The following is a 16641-nucleotide window of genomic DNA, read 5'->3' on the forward strand; positions in this document are numbered from 1 at the left end:
TTTCTATGCTTTCATCTGGGAGTTTCATGGTTTTAGGTCTTACATTTAAGTTTTTAATCCATTTCAAGTTGATTTTTGTGAGCAGTATGGGTACTGCTTCATTTTTTCATGTGTAAACATCTGATTTTCCCAGCACCATTTATTGAAGAGTCCATCTTTTCTCTATTCAGTATTCATGGCTGGCTTGTCAAATATTAGTTAACAGTATCTGCTTGGGTTTATTTCTGGGCTCTTGATTCTGTTCCATTGGTCTATTTGTTTTTATGCCAGTACCATACTCTTTTAATGACTATAGCTTTATAATATAACTTGAAATCAGGAATTATGCATTCTGCTTTGTTTTTCTTTCTCAGGATTGCTTTGGCTATTTGGGATCTTTCGTACTTCCATATAAATCCATATAAATTTTAGGATTGTTTTTTCTACTTATGTAAAAAATGCTATTGGAATTTTGTTAGGGATTGCATTAATCTGTAATGGCTTTTGGTATTATATTTTAACAGTATTAATTCTTCCGATACATGAACATGAAATACCTTTCCATTTATTATGTTTTCTTTTATCAGTGTCTTATAGTTTTCAGAGTAGGGATCTTTCACTTCCTTGGTTATATTTGTTCCTAAATATTTTGTTGGTTTTGATGATATTGTATTATTTATCTGTATTTCCATGTTTTCACTACATGTATTTAGATGTGTACAAGCTTTAGTTTTAAATTATTTCCTTTATATCCTGAATCCCTCAAAGACAGAGTATTTTCTTTTGTGTTTTTAAAACTCATCCTATGCCTTTCCTAACACAGTATTAAGAGTGGCATCAATTTCTGTACATCTCTTAATGTTATATCTAAATTTGTATCACTTGGAACCTACATAGGGCGAGGTAAAATGTTTAATTATCCAAAGAGACAAACCACATTTAAGAGAAATAGATAAAAATCAATAAAACAACTTTTCATATGCTAATTTTTTTAAAAAAGAGTATAGTTGACACACAATGTTACATTAGTTTCATATAGGTGTACTACTTAGTGATTTGACAAGTTTAAAAATCATATTATGTTCACAAGTGTAGCTACCATCTATCATGTTACATCACTATTACAATAGTATTGACCATATTCCTTATGCTATGCCTTTCATTCCCCTGATTTATTCATTCCATAACAAGAAACTATTTATAGGTTTGATTCTGCTTCTGATCTGTTTTATTAATGTTTAAAAACATTCCACTTATGAGTGGCATGTCTTTCTCAGTCTGACTTATTTCACTTAGCATAATACCCTGTAGACCCACCCATGTTGTCTCAAATGGCAAAATTTCATTCATTTTTATGGCTGTGTAATATTCCATGTGTGTGTGTTGGGGGGGTGTGTGAATGTGCACCACATATTCCTTATCCATTTGTCTATTGATGGACACTTAGGCTGCAGCATTTCCTTTATAAAACAAAACCATCTGCTTTATTTGGTTTCCTAGGAGTTTGTTCATGGCCTGGCAATCTCCTTCACATACACCCAATATCCCATTCTCTAAGGAATTTATTTTCAATTATGGAATCCTTGAGATATAGTCCCGTACCTGAAATAAAGTTCTTATTTTGTCCTTGGACTCTAATTAAATATGGAAATTGTTTTTGAAAGATTATCTTAAGTAAAATACGTGCATTTCCGGAACTCTTATTATTTACAAGCTATTGTGGTAGATGCTTGGGGAATGCTAAAATAAGACAGTCCTGATCATTAAGGATTAGAATTTAACTGGGAAACAAAATAGTTACAAATAAAGATTTAACACTTCAGGTGCCAAATGAGGATGCTGTATGAGTTCAGGTAAAATGATCATCAATGATATTGGCACTAATAAAAGAAGTAGACGTTTATATAGCATGTATTATGTTCAGGGCACTACTCTGAATGCTTTATATATTAACCCATTTTAATTTTAACAATAAAATTGTTGAAAGTACCTATTGTATCCATTTAAGAGATGAAGAAAATGACATACAGGTTAAGTAACTACATAAGGTCACACACTGGTAACAAAACCTGGAATAGAACCCATAATAGTAATATTACAGAATATCGTGAAGGGGCGGTAATATGAATTGGGCATGGAAGATGCCAATCACTGGAAAGATAATTAGGAAGTTCAAGTTCATGTGAAACAAAGTTTGAAAGTAGAACATGTGTAACTAGTTCATTCTTGCAGGATCTGAGATATTATCTAAGTATAAAATGAACAGGTAATTTATTTTTTTATGGGGCCATTTTTGAGAGTAAAAGGAGTTGCTGACTGGATATGATGTATGGATGACAGACACAAACTGTGTCCTCATGCAAACTGAGACCCATGGTCATCCTAGTTTTATCCCTCAGTCATTCAGAACGGGGACCCTCATATCCTTAAATTGGTTCTGGCTATGGTAATTTTGTGATCAGGGGTGCCTAACCCATATCAGGTTGTGCAAAATAAAGAAGAGAAAAATAAACTTTAGTTCAGCTCTCAGGATTTGGTTCAATGTCTGCATTTCAGTGCAATTATCTTTGACAGTCTGAACTCCTAGACTTTGGTCTTTGCCTTCTTAGAGCCATTTTTCTTCTTTCACTGTTTTTGCATTAATGAACTTTATGGACACAAACTCTGACCTGCTTGAACTAATGCAGTCCACTTGATCATTTGGGGTATGTCAGTAGCTGCAGAATCTGACCTACACACTGTTTGACTTATGGAACTTGTCAGAGTCTTCCTGCAGGGCCAAAATTATATCTTTTGTGTAGGGCTAGCTACTCTTAGCTAGGTCTGGCTCTTTACCCCCTATCAAAGTGATGATTTTTAAATATATTGTAGTTATGGGACAGAAGTTGGAATGGATCCTACATTCCTTCCAATGAAGTGAAGGCATTTTCCTGTAGATGGGGAATGGGGGTTGGAGAGTGGGTTATTAATGGATTTTGAGCAGAAAAATGACAGGATGAAAGTAAAATAGATCTGCTGGGATATGTAGGATAGATCACAATGGGAGACTGAGGATAGCAAACCAGTCAGGTGGACATATAATTGTCCATAAGTAAAATAAAAGATATTCTATGGTGGCAACAGTGTGAATCGAGGAAAAAACAGTTTGTAGAAATATTGCAGTAAAGGAATTTTCAGAACACAGTGACTTTCCAGAACCTGGAATATGGCATAGAGTTCTTTGGGTTCAGTGAATCAGTGAAAACTCATGTTGACTTATTTTGTATTAATTGGATGAGGAAGAAAGTGCTAGTGTTTCTTCTTTGTTCTCCCACAGAATGCATCATGTTAGAATGTGTGTGTGTGTGTGTGTGTGTCGTGTGTGTGTGTGTGTGTGTATGTGTGTGTGTGTGTGTGTGTGTGTGTGTATATATATATATATATATATATATATATATATGTATGTTTATGTTTGTCAACCACATTTTCCTTAACATCATCTCCTCCTGAGCCAATGAGGCATTCTGCTTTTCATTTTCAAGATGTAACTCACTGGCTGGAATTGGCTGGCAGAGGAACATATTTTCCTGGTATGGAAAGTGGTAGCTTTATCATATTAGCTAAGAGGGAACTGTGTTCCTATAAATTTACTTTTCTGTATAGTTTCAGGTTAGGGATGAGAGAAATTTACATGATATTTGGAAGGTAGGTGTGAAGCAGCAGCCAGTTTTAATGCTCTGAAGGTCTTTGCATGAACTGTGATAGCTTATGCCTGTTATTGCTGATCTGCTAGTTTACCTTATTAGCACCAGGAAACACATAATAGGTGCCTATAGAAGCAAGACTTTGACTAAGAATATGGCATGTAATAAACAACTGAAAGTAAGGAATATAATGGGGTTAGTTGGTTGCTTTTAAATTTGGTGGAGCACATAGGGAAATAAAATTATGAGATCAGGGCTTTCAATTCCCAGCTTAAAGTCTGAAAAGAAACCAGTAAGCTTTAAGACTTCCCTGAAGGAAGGAAGACTGCCCTTTTCTCCTAATGGCTCATGGTTGAGATTTCTGACTATTAAAGCCGAAGTCTACACTTGGCCCATGGTTAAATTGCCAATTTCATGGAGTCTGTTATGTTAAAGTTAGGGTATTAGTTTGGAAGTAGTGATCCTGAAAACTGGGTGCATATGTGCAGATTCATTGAATTTTACCTTTTTTACCTTTTACAAGTATAACCAACTCATATGTCTTCTATTCCTTTCTGAGGATAGTATCCCCTTGCCTGAAGAACATGAAATGGACCCCCAAGTTAATTTCCTTCCAGAGGACTGTTATTCTTCCTCAAGGCCAATACATAAATGTTCCATTGTTTCTAGACCTATAACGAAACCCACATCCAGACAATGACTGACAGGGTAAGGCACAAAGTATGACCTCTGAAGAGGTGCGATAGAGACGAATTACAAGATTTTGCCAATTCATACTGCCAGTAACCTGGGGGAAAATACAGGAATATATGTTAAGTGTGTTGGAGAAGAGTGGAATAAATAAAATGTTGGGCTTCGATGAATCTGTTGATAAGACTTACTAAACAGTAATTCTTGATTCAGTATGTCACCTTGAGTAACTGGGGGTCTCAATAAAAGTCTCTTTGGTTGTTTGAAATCTGTACCCAAAGTCTCCTATGATACTGAAATGCCAAACTAATAACTAATGAAGTGAAAATGCCAGAACTTTTTTGACATATTGTAAAGGAATATATCCAAAGGCTTAGTGAGTCCTGTATGTTGGAATACATTTCTTGAGTAAATTGTGCTTATCTGTCCCCTAACAGTGTTTGCCAAAAGGGTCCAAAAGACAGGTTATGGTCTCATGGTTTGTGGGATCAGGCCCCATATTGGGCTCTATGCTGATAGCACAGAGCCTGATTGGAGTTCTCTCTCTCTCTCTCTCTCTCTCTCTCTCTCTCTCTCCAAATAAATATTTAAAAGCACATTTTTGAGAAGAATATTTTTAAGAGCTCTTTGATAGCTATTCTCTGAAGTCTAGCCAGTAATAGGAATGAGCTTGAAAGAGGACCTTGAACTCAAAGTGGGAATGCAGCTGATCGGCACCTTGATTTCACCTTGATGTTTGAACAGAGAAGCTAGACACTTTGAGACTTCTTACCTACAGAACTGCGAGCTAATAAATAAATGTTATTTTAAGCTAGTAATTTTATGATAATTTGTTGTGCAGCAATAGAACATTAATACGGGTAGCAAAGGCCAAGCAGAGATCATTAAAATTCCCTCTTCCTACAAAAATAGTTTGATAATAATCCCACCACTGCCACATTTCTAAGGGAATTGCAGAATTATTGTCAATATCAATGACTTGAAATATGCAGGAATCGTGATTCCCAGTACAACTCCATTCAATTAACCTTTTTGGCCTATGAAGAAAACAGATGGATCTTGAAGAATGAAGTAGATTATCATACATTTAATTAGATGATAACTCGAATTGCACCTGTTGGTCCAGATGTGGTTTCATTGCTGTGGCAAATAGACATGTCATCTGGTATGCAGTTATTTATCTAGCAAATGCTTTTTCCCCTGTACTTATTAGTAAAGACCACTGGAAGTCATTTTCTTTCAGCTGGAGGGGCCGGCAATAGATACCTTCATTGTTTTAATTCAGGGTTGTATCCACTCTCCAGCCCTATGTCATAATCTAATACATGAGAACTTTGCTCACCTCTCCAGTTCATGGGGTATCACGCTCTTCTGTTACATTGATTATATCACAATGAGCAAGAAGTAACACAATCTTTCATTATCTGATTTAGACACTGGAGAGAAAATAAATTTTCCCTAAATTCATTGTCACTTAATATTAGTTTCCCATTGCTGTTATAACAAATTACCACAAACTTAGGGGGCTGAAAACAAAACAAATTTATTGTCTTACTCTTCTATGAGTCAGAAGTCCTATAATCAAGGTGTTCTTAGGGCTGTGTTTCTTTTAAACACTCCAGGACAGAATTCCTTTCTTTATTTTTTTCCCCACATTTAAGAGATTGCTTGCATTCCGTGCCTTGTGGCCCCTTCCTCTATCTTCAGAGCCAAGAGCATAGCATCTTTTAAGTTCTCAGCCTCACTCTGACCTTTTCTTCCTTTATCACATTATCTTCTCTGACTTGGACCCTCTGTCTCCTTCTTGTAACAACACTTGTGGTATGTTGAGTCCACCTGGATAATACAGTACAGTGTTCCTATCTTGAGTTAATCACATTTGCAAAGTCCTTTTTGACACATAACACATACACAGGCTTGGGGGATTAGGGCATGGATATCCTTGGGAGGACATTATTTTGTTTATCACATATCTCAGTAAAATTTCTCAGGGTCCTTGAGATGAGGCAATCAAGATGACCTTTTCAAAGTAAAGAGCAAGTTGTTGCATCTGGCCCTTCCTACCACTAAGAAATATCCATAGTAATTGCATTTTGCATTTTGGATGGAATATGTGTCTCATTTGGGCATGTTGTAACCATTCACTGAGTACTCTGAAAAGCTACCAGTTTTATTTTGTTTTATTTTTTTAACGTTTATTTTTGAGAGAGAGAGAGACAGAACATGAGCAGGGAAGTGGCAGAGAGAGAGGGACACACAGAATCTGAAGCAGGCTCCAGGCTCTGAGCTGTCAGCACAGAACCTGATGTGGGGCTTGAATTTGTGAACCGTGAGATCATGACCTGAGCAGAAGTTGGATGCCCACCCGACTGAATCACCGAGGCGCCCCAAGCTACCAGTTTTAAATTGGGTTTGGACAAGGAAGAGAAAGCTCTGTAATTGGTCCAGTGGGCAATGTAAGCTGCTCTGCTTCCTGCAGAGCAGGAAGATCCAGCAGATCCATTCGTGCTTGAAGTGTCAGGGATGTATTTGAAAGGCTCTCATAAGCAAATCACATTGTAGACCCTCAGGATTTTGGAACATCACTATGCTAGTCACTCGTAATGATTATCACGTTGAGAAACTGCTTCTGGCTCCAGGAGAGACTGAACACGTGGTCTAATTTCTATGAGACCTAAATTGCCCATTATTAAATATGTATTGTCTATCATGCCATGCATAAATCTGGATATACATGGCAGCACTTTATCATAAAATAGAAGAAGTTTCTATAATACAGGGTTTAAGCAGATCCTGAAGGCAACAGGTACACCAATGAGTCTAGTGGCCTAAATGTCTATGTCTCATACTTATGCTGTATTTCCTCCTCCATCTTAAGATGGACTTATGGCCTCAAGGGGATCTCCCTATGAATAAAAGACAGTGGTTAAACAAAATTCATTCAGTGGGCATAACTTCAAGTGGTGCGCTTGGATTTTGCTCAAGAGGAGACATGGCCAGAGTTATGGATCTAAAGTGATTCATATAATGTATCACATGGTTTGGCCAGATGGTCAGAAATTTAGAAGAAACATAATTGGATATTGGTGACAGGGAAGTATAGATAAAATTTGTATTGATACACCTTCATAGATTAGCAGGAATTGTGAAGATATCTGTGTCATGTCAATGCTCATGAAAGAGTAACTTCAGCCCAGGAGGATGTTAATAAATGAGTGGAAAAGATAACATATTCTATGGATATCAGTCTGTCTCTCTCCCTAGCTCCCTCTGTCCTTGCCTAATGAGTTCATGAACAAAGTGACCAGGCTGGAAGGGATGAAGGCTATGCATGAACTCAGCAACGTGGACTTGAATTCACCAGAGTTGATCTGGCTTATCAGTGTGCCAGTGGCAGAGACTGACACTGAGCCCATTAAAAGATACCATTTTCTCATGACCTCTTACAAAAGTCAATGAAACCAGGTATAGGCAAGACTGCTAATGGCTCAGAACATTCAGGAGTGAGGGTATGGATCACCCTCACAAGAAAGGAACTATAGGTAACTGAGGTAGTTGCTGAGAGCAAAGGGAATATAGAATGCATAGTGGATCAAGGTAATGCTAAAACATGTTTAACCATGTGACAAATTACAGAAATGAGAACTATAACGGTTATAAGTATATATTTCTTGTTTTGATATGAATTTACTTCATTAACCAACTCCATTCTTTTTTCCTCCCTTCTCCCATTTTTTTTTACTACCTAGCATAATGCATGTTAATAGTATTTAATTTTATATTAAAAATGAATAAGGGGGTATGTCATAGCTGGATGAAGAATGAACATTCTCAAAGATGAACAAAGGGCCTTGTATCCTCTTTGGGGGAGAGTATTAGCATGCTTTCAGTTTTATAAGGGATAGTTGCAAAAAGGTAAAGCATAGTTTTTCTATTTTGATTATTTGGAAGTTAAGTATGATCAAAAGAGGAGTGTGTGGATGTCAAGGCAATAAGGATGAATTCTAGTAGCTGTGTACTCTTTCAAACTAGTTAGCCTGAAATTACCTTTTCCACAATTCTATCCACTGTACACTATTTGATTAAGGTTGTTCACAAGAGACATTTGTTCAATATTTTGAAAGTGGAAATAAAGCACCAATTTTTTTTGTGCTCTGGAGGTTATTGTAAGACACCAGGGACTGTGGAGTCCCACATATGTTCTTGCTGATCTGCTGGCTTACCTTATTAGTGTAGTGTTCTTACCAAGGCCTGCAACCTGTCTAGTTACTGGTGTGTATCCTTTCCAGCCTCTCAGTGTTCTGGCCCAGCTGTGTGTGCAGATGCATAGTGAAGGGTATCAGGTTCTCCTGAAGAATCATCTACATCACTGAAGTGGGAAGCTATGAAATTTGGATGCAAGGTCTAGTTGGTGCTTCTGGGATCCTGTTTGTTCTTGTGAGTGCTAGCCCCCATGTGGGGCTCAAACTCATGAACCATGATATCGTGACCTGAGCTGAAATCAAAAGTTGGACATTTAATCGACTGAGCCACCCAGGTGTCTCTGCTTCTACCCTGTTCCTTCTTGACTACTGAGTTGGTTAGCCTAGAGTGACATCAACCCAGAACCAGGATCAGAGGAGAGAGCCTTGTGTAGACCTTTCCATTAACTTCTGTAATAGAATAAAATACAACTTTTATAAGTCCCTTATTTTGTATCACTCATAGTTTCTGCTTCTCTGATCAAACTCTGACTGCTACACTTTACAGTGTTTATTGCATGAGTTAATAAGATATGACTGAAGAACTTTAAGCTTTAAAGATAATACCTGTTTTAATTATGGTCAAGAAATAAGAACATAGGGAATGTGCTGGAGGAAGCAGATAAAGTTGACACCCAGGAACACAGTGGTTAGCCAGTTAAGTAGTAAATAAATGTGTACATGGAATTGAAATTTAAGAATGTTGGGGTTCTTTAGAGCTAGTGTCAGGTCTGGATAAGGAATATCTCATTCCATGTTCGGTCATAAGGACTCCAGAGTCAATATGAAGACGATACCACTGGCCAGAAATGGGGCAATTTAAGACACAATAGTGATGATAGCCTTAAAGGATTAAAACATCTCAAATTGTTTAAATCACAAATAATACATTCACTATTGGCGGGTGCTTGGAAATTAACTTATGACTTTGGGACACCTGGGGGGCTCAGTCAGTTAAGTGTCTGACTCCTGATTTTGGCTCAGGTCGTGATCTCATGATAGTGAGATTGAGCCCCACATCAGGCTCTGCACTGGGCATGGAGCCTGCTTAAGATTCTCTCTCTCCCTCTGTCCTTCCCCTGTGCTCATGCGTGCTCTCCCTCTCAAAGTAGAAAATAAAATAATAAAAGAAATCAACTTATTACTCTGAAGACTGATAACTAAAAACAAATGAATCAGACATTAAATCCTGGCTTTCCTATGTAAACTGTACCAGTGGGTAACTAAATAATAGGATAACAGAAGGATACTTTATTTGTGATAGTTTCTCAATCTAATAAAGTAGAATGATATATTTAAAACATTACTATTTTGCAGCCCCTAATGAATTAATAGAGGGTAGGCATTCTTCATTAATAGCTGCTGACATTACAAGGGGATGCATCCTAATGAAATGTGCATCACAATCTTTGAATATTCTGGCTAAAAGTAGCTCATATCAATTATTCCAATTATAAGTTTATAGTAAGTAATTTATAAAAACAATTATTAAAATTTATACAAGTATGAAATATAAAATTTATGAATAGTAAATGTATAAAAACTAAATAATAAAAAACAAACAAGTAAAAGTGTAGAGAGGAATGAGCTCAGTAAAACCAACAATCTGGGAAGCTGTAGAACAAAGGAGCCAGTTTCTTCAACAAAGGGAGCAGAGCTGGAAGGAAACCCATAGATTAGAAGAGACAGTGTGAGGTTACCAAAGTCATTGACTTGTAGATTTACAATGAATACTTACTATGGTATGTATATTATACCTCGATAAAGTTGGTTTAGATACAAAGAGAAATTGAAAAACCATTGATCAATAGCTAGTCTTACTGGGATTTTGATTCCATCAAACAAACAACCAATAGTTGATATTTAACACAAAATTAGAAATTTGAACATTTACAAGGTGTTTCATGATATTAACAATTTTTAAATTCTGCTTTATATTGATAATGTGGTCATGTTAAAAAAACTTTCATTTTCAGATATATACTGAAAAATGAAATGAAAAGGTTTGATTTCTAAAATATAAAATGTATGTGCTAGAACTGTTTTACAGTTCCAGAAGATCAGTGGAGGGTAGATGTAAAATGGTATTGATCTTTAAGTGATTTTGGTAGGAAGGTTCCTTTTCTGGGGTTTAAAGAAAGATTTCACAGGGTACCTCAGATTTAGCCTGCAATTTCACTGTGACACCAGTAGGTGAAGTGCAGTTCTTGCTGTCCTGGCTCAATTTTGATGTGTCCTATGACCTCTGCCTCAGGTACTGTTCCATTTGTTACTGGAAAGATCCATTGCTAATTCAGAAAAGTATTTTAAAAATAATATACACCTATCACTCCAAATAGAGACTTAGATCATTTACACAGAGAAAATAAACTTATTTAAAATCACCTAATTTGAGGGCACCTGGGTGGCTCAGTGGAGTGTCTGACTCTTGATTTTGGCTCAGATCATGATCCCAGGGTTATGGGATCTAGCCATGTGTTGGGCTCAGTGCTGAGTGTGGAGCCTGTTTCAGATTCTCTCTCTTTCCACCCCTCTCCCTGACTCGTGCTGTCCCTCTTTCTCTCTAAAAATAAATAGGGAGACAAAATTATAAAAGAAAATTAATGTTTATTTTTGAGAGAGAGAGTCAGAGTTTGAGCAGGGGAGGAACAGAATCTGAGATGTCAGCACAGAGCCCAACACGGGGCTCGAACTCACAAACCACAAGATCATGACCTGAGGCAAAGTTGCACACATAACCGTTAAAAGTTGCACACATTTAAAAATAATTTTTTTTATTTTTAAAAAAATAAAATCACCTTATTTCTTTTCTGAAGCATTTTCCTAATTTAGGTATTTGCTAAGCTACTCAGAGTCCATTAAATGTCATGATTAAAAAAAAATAGTCTTAAATAGAATGCAAATCTTGTTAAGGGATGTTTATTTCCTAGAAGCTTGAAAAAAATATTTTTTAATGTACTTCGTTGATGCATGATTGAAAGTGCATAACTGTGACTGAATTTATATCAAAGAAGTAGGTAATTTTATGATCATTAATAATGGTTGTAGCTATGCAGGCCAAGACAATGATATGGGTAATTGAATCTCATGCTTCAGAGAACAAAGTGATCGCCATGACCAAGGCAGGGAAAAATGTCTTGCCCCATGTAGAGCATTATGCATTTGAATACTTAGATAGAGGGACTTGAAGAAAGATCACATTCTCCTGAGGCATGAGGGATTTTATGCAGAAGAACATCTCATTGGATAAAACAGTGGTATTGGTTCTGCATTAAAATGAATCATAATTTCTTTTTGGCCTACATATTAATATGGGACTATAGGTAGGATCATGTCAAACCTATGGGAGTGACAGCTCTTGTCTGGCACATGGAGTGGGCAAAGAAAACAGTGTCTTAAGATACATGGGAGGGAGAAGAGGAAGGGTGATGGGAGCCCATTTGTGAAGTTCCAGAACCAAAGACATCTGAGAAATAGACTCTGAGCCAAAAAGTGGTGGCACTGCCATATAGAACCCAGAGTAGGACAGCAGGTCATTCAAAAAAGGACCACTAGTGGGCAAAAATGCAGTGTTTTCTTTAACCAGTGGCAGCTCCTACAGAACAACAGCTTGCCTTTGGTTCCTCACAGTGAGGAATGGAAGTAAAATATGTACTACCCAAGCAGCTTTTCACTAGAAAATATGGCCATCCTTCCTTCTGAGCTCAATAGACAAAATGTTTACATACATTGCATTCACTCAACAAACACTTCTGGAACATGCACTGTGCCTGTATGCTTCAGGAGGGAAAAATATGGAAGGATCACTCCCAGCTTCCCTCCACACCTTGCTTCGTTTCTTTTCACAGGGACATGAGTAGACCTTCCAGTAACAAGCCAATTTTGGCTACAAATACAAAGCCATATCGTTTAGTCATAGTTATCAATAATGAAGCTGATCTTTGATCTTTACCTGTGTATCTTCTGTAAGTTACTACTCCATTGATTCTAAATGTGGAAGGGGGAAAAAGGATACAGAAAATTTCCAATACTGAGTACTGGAGAAAGTAATAATAACTGTAGTGTCTACTTCCTATCCCTGTGCACCTTACAGTTTAATTTTATAGATCACCTTTTTATTCCATAGTTCAAGCACCATGTTCCCATGAAGTGTTTCCTGGATCTCATTCCTCATAGGTTTGGCTTAGGGGTTAAAACCTATATTGAGTTAAAAAGTTGAATTGGATCTGAGTCTCGGTTTCTGGTGTTTTACTGCAGCACTAAATATATTAAAACCAACAGTTTGCTTTTCCTGTGTATCACCACTGCTAGATAGTGTATTCCTTTGGGTCAGAGGCAAGTTTCCATATTTGTATTCTCAGCTCCTAACACACCTTCATGGCACTTGGCCTTCAGAAATCATTTCCTGAGTTGAAATCAATCACCCTCTAGAACTTTTCTAGTCTTACTACCTATTATTGACACAATGTCTACATTTAATATTCCTGATATTCCATGCTGCTCACCAGTAAGGGCTAGTAAATATGGTGGTGTCTTTACCATACCAGAGAGTTACAAGAATTTCTCTTGTCTTTCTCTTGGTTAGGAGAGAGGGTTGAGGTGACACTTAATAACCAAGACATATCTGTGAGAATTATAGGCCATTCATTCATCTTAACCAGAAAGTGACCTTGGCTGCTAGAGCTGTTATTCATTGGTCCATCAGGGTTCCATGTAGAACTTTCCCTCTGGGTCTTGGCCCTTATTCTTACCTTTTGGTCAAGGCACTAGCTTATCACAGTATCTTTTTAGCTATATGTCCTGTACTTGGTTGTTTCCTTCTCCAAGTGGAATGTGGTAGGAGTTCTGGATTAACTGTTGGATGTTGATTAAATCTTTTAATTCTTGAGGATTTGATTCTTCTTAGAGGAAATGGGATGAACTCTTGGGCTCTTCTTTTGTGAAATGGAGTTTAACCTAGAGATTACTTAGGACTCCTACAAGATTTTTAAAAAATAGAGTGAATTTCTAAGATGCCTTTTTAAATTTATTCAGTTCACATATGTGTTCTTTCTCTGAAGTCCTAAAGCAGTTAATATTCTATACCACACAATTTATCAGTTGATTGTATATATTGCTTGGTAGTGTTCATTAATTGTTTCTTATGTAAAAATCTTGTTTCTGCAAATAGATTGTGTACTTTTTGGGTTTAGGAAACATGTCTCCTGCTTCCTCATATTCCTCCCACCATTGGCTCTTTCCAAATCTCTCTCTCTTTGTACCCAGTTAACTCCCTGGTGTCTTTGTTCTCCCATTCAGTTCTAACATGAAATGTTCAGAGCTCCTCAAGCTTACAGTGATTTCTTAATATAGTAGGACATTTGGCTCTCTTCTGAATCCTGGGAATGAAGTATTATAATTACCTCTGTTTTTGTAGATGAAAAAACTGAGTCTCAACATTGAGATTTTTTTCCCATTGTTTCTTCACTTGGTTAAATGTTGAGACTAGGAGTGGAACGATATTCTTTCCCTTAAAAGTTAAAAAATTGTTTTAACAATTTATCTTGCATTATGACAAAAGAAAATAAAAAAAGACAAGAAAAAAAAGATCGAGGCATTAAGGAATTTTCACTATTAAGTTGTGACTAAGTGGAAGCAATGTTGTAAAATACTTGCAGACAAGGGTTTTTGTTGAACTAAAAGAATGTGAAAGGAAGGTATGAAGCACACAAAGATTCTATATGGAAGTTGAGAGAGCATTCCTGCCTTTAGGTGGTGTCTGGGGAAAGGACCATCACATTTCAGTTTGTAATCAACACAGATGCTAATGGATGTTTCCCTCATCTCAAGACCTCAACTATCATGAGCACCACACAAGAAGCAAAAGGGTTTCTGAGTGACAAGAATAATATAAAAATTATTCTCAAGATCATATATTTTTTTTCATAATGTGTTTTCAAAGTCCTCAGAGCCTACCTACTTGAATGTAGTTTTACTAACTTTATCACAATCCTGATTATCTGGGGTTTCCCCTCTGACAGAAGAATAGAAATAAATAAGAGGGTAAAACTGTAGGAAGCACTGGTAGAAACAGGCATGGTGGTCATTGGCAAGAATTGATAGCATGGCGGTATAAAAGATCAGAGGAAAAAAGCAATACGATAATTCAAAATGGCAGTAGCTCAGGGACATTCATGAAAGGGCGTCACTGTTAGAGCCCCATAAACTTTGTACTAGAGCTCAACTTATTCACCCACCCATCTGTCCATTAATTCACTAATTCAGCAACTATTTGTGTGCCAGGCAGTGTTGCAAGTGTACTATATTAAGGTAGATAGCCTGTTGTCCTTGTTTTTATTGTGCTCAGAGTGTATTTTAGGCAAGGAGTAAGTAAACCAAGAATTTAAATAACACTAGGGAAAATGGTAAGGAAAAGAAAAGGAATGTAGACGCATCAGGTATCTTGGGAGCACAAAGAAGCTGGTGGAGAAAGGAAAAGGGAAGGAGGTAAGGAAACAAATCATGCACTACATTAGAGCCAAGCTAACAAAGAGGTTACTTAAACTAAGCCATAGTAGCAACAGCTTCTGATCGGTGTAAATAGCTAAATAGGAATGAAAGTGGAGAGTGACACAGGATATACAGTTCTTCTCAGTGTGCATCTGAATTATGTTTTGTGGGATCTGTCTTTGTGGAGTCTTTCAGCCAGGCAGAGGTGACTATGCTAATAAGGGTATGTACCTTCTTTAAGAGCTCTTTCTGAACAGAATTGGCCATCTGGGTGGTCTCTAACAGTAGTTTTGCCTCTGTGTCTGAAATCCTAATGGTAATGATTCCTTAAAATGTTGGAATCCTTTGTTCATATTCCTTATTATCTAGTTGATTTAACATATTAATTTCAGAGTGGTAGTTAACTGCTAATTTGATTTATCAGAACTCTGAAGTAATGAAATGGCTAGGAAGCATGCTTTGGTAGGAATGTGTGTGTAAGTGGGGAGGGGAGTACAAAAGAAAAGGCAGTGATTCTTTATCAGGGATGCTACTTGCTTCTGCTTGAACTTCTGAGCAAATATAAGGACTTGGCGGTAACTGGTAGGGAGTGCTGTAATAAAGGCCCAGAAAGTAGAGGCAAGTTGAAAGGTCAATATGAGCCAGGACACCACACTTATATTATATGTGTGCTTGTCCTTTCCAGGCAGGAGTCCAGATTTATTCGTGCCGAGGAGTTGAGAGTGTAGTCTACACTTCTCTTAACCTTTTATCATCATCATCATCATCATCATCAAGAGTACAGAGGGGGAAACAGAAACTCAATTCTGCAACCCTCTCTGACACACATATTATCCCATATTAGTTATCACAAGAAACCCTAGGCCTTCTGGTCATCCCTTGTCTCCCAACTATAGTTCTTAAAAGGATGTGCATGTGGCCTGGTCTCCTTTTGTCATTTCCCCCAACCTCTTAAACTTTTCCCATTGTGCCATTAGCAGCAGTTCACAATGCCGGGCTCTCCTCGGCGCCTTGTCTGAGCTTCCATTCACCTTATTTTTCTAATGAAGGGTTTCTCAGCCTCAGCAGTATTCACATTTTGGGCCAGATAATTCTTTGTTGTGGGAAGCTGTCCTATGTATTGTGGGCTATTTCATGGTACAGTTGGCCTTTATCCACCAGATACAGGTAGCACTTCTTCAAATTCCAGACATTGCCAAATTGTCTCCCATTGAGTACAACTAGCTAGCTGAACTGGCTCACTCTCAAAGACATTGCTTCTCTTGAAACCCTCTCAAGGTGTGGCTGTTCCCCTACGCCTCCACCTTTAGCCCTCCTATAACTGGATCTGAGATAGGGTAGGTAACCTCTTTGCTACTTATTGTCACATCAGACTGTTCTCCTTTCTTTGTCCTTCCACCTCCTAACATTTTAGCTTGGCATATCATGTCATTAGATTACATCTCCTCCTCCCCCTCCTTGTGGTTTCATCTACTGATCTTGTATCATTTTCCTTTCATTTTTTATTACCTTACCTGCTGGATTATTATATTTACAATTTCAGAACACATAAACATGAT

The sequence above is a fragment of the Acinonyx jubatus genome, chromosome D3 (assembly GCF_027475565.1).
Source record: "Acinonyx jubatus isolate Ajub_Pintada_27869175 chromosome D3, VMU_Ajub_asm_v1.0, whole genome shotgun sequence".
Classification (NCBI taxonomy): domain Eukaryota; kingdom Metazoa; phylum Chordata; class Mammalia; order Carnivora; family Felidae; genus Acinonyx; species Acinonyx jubatus.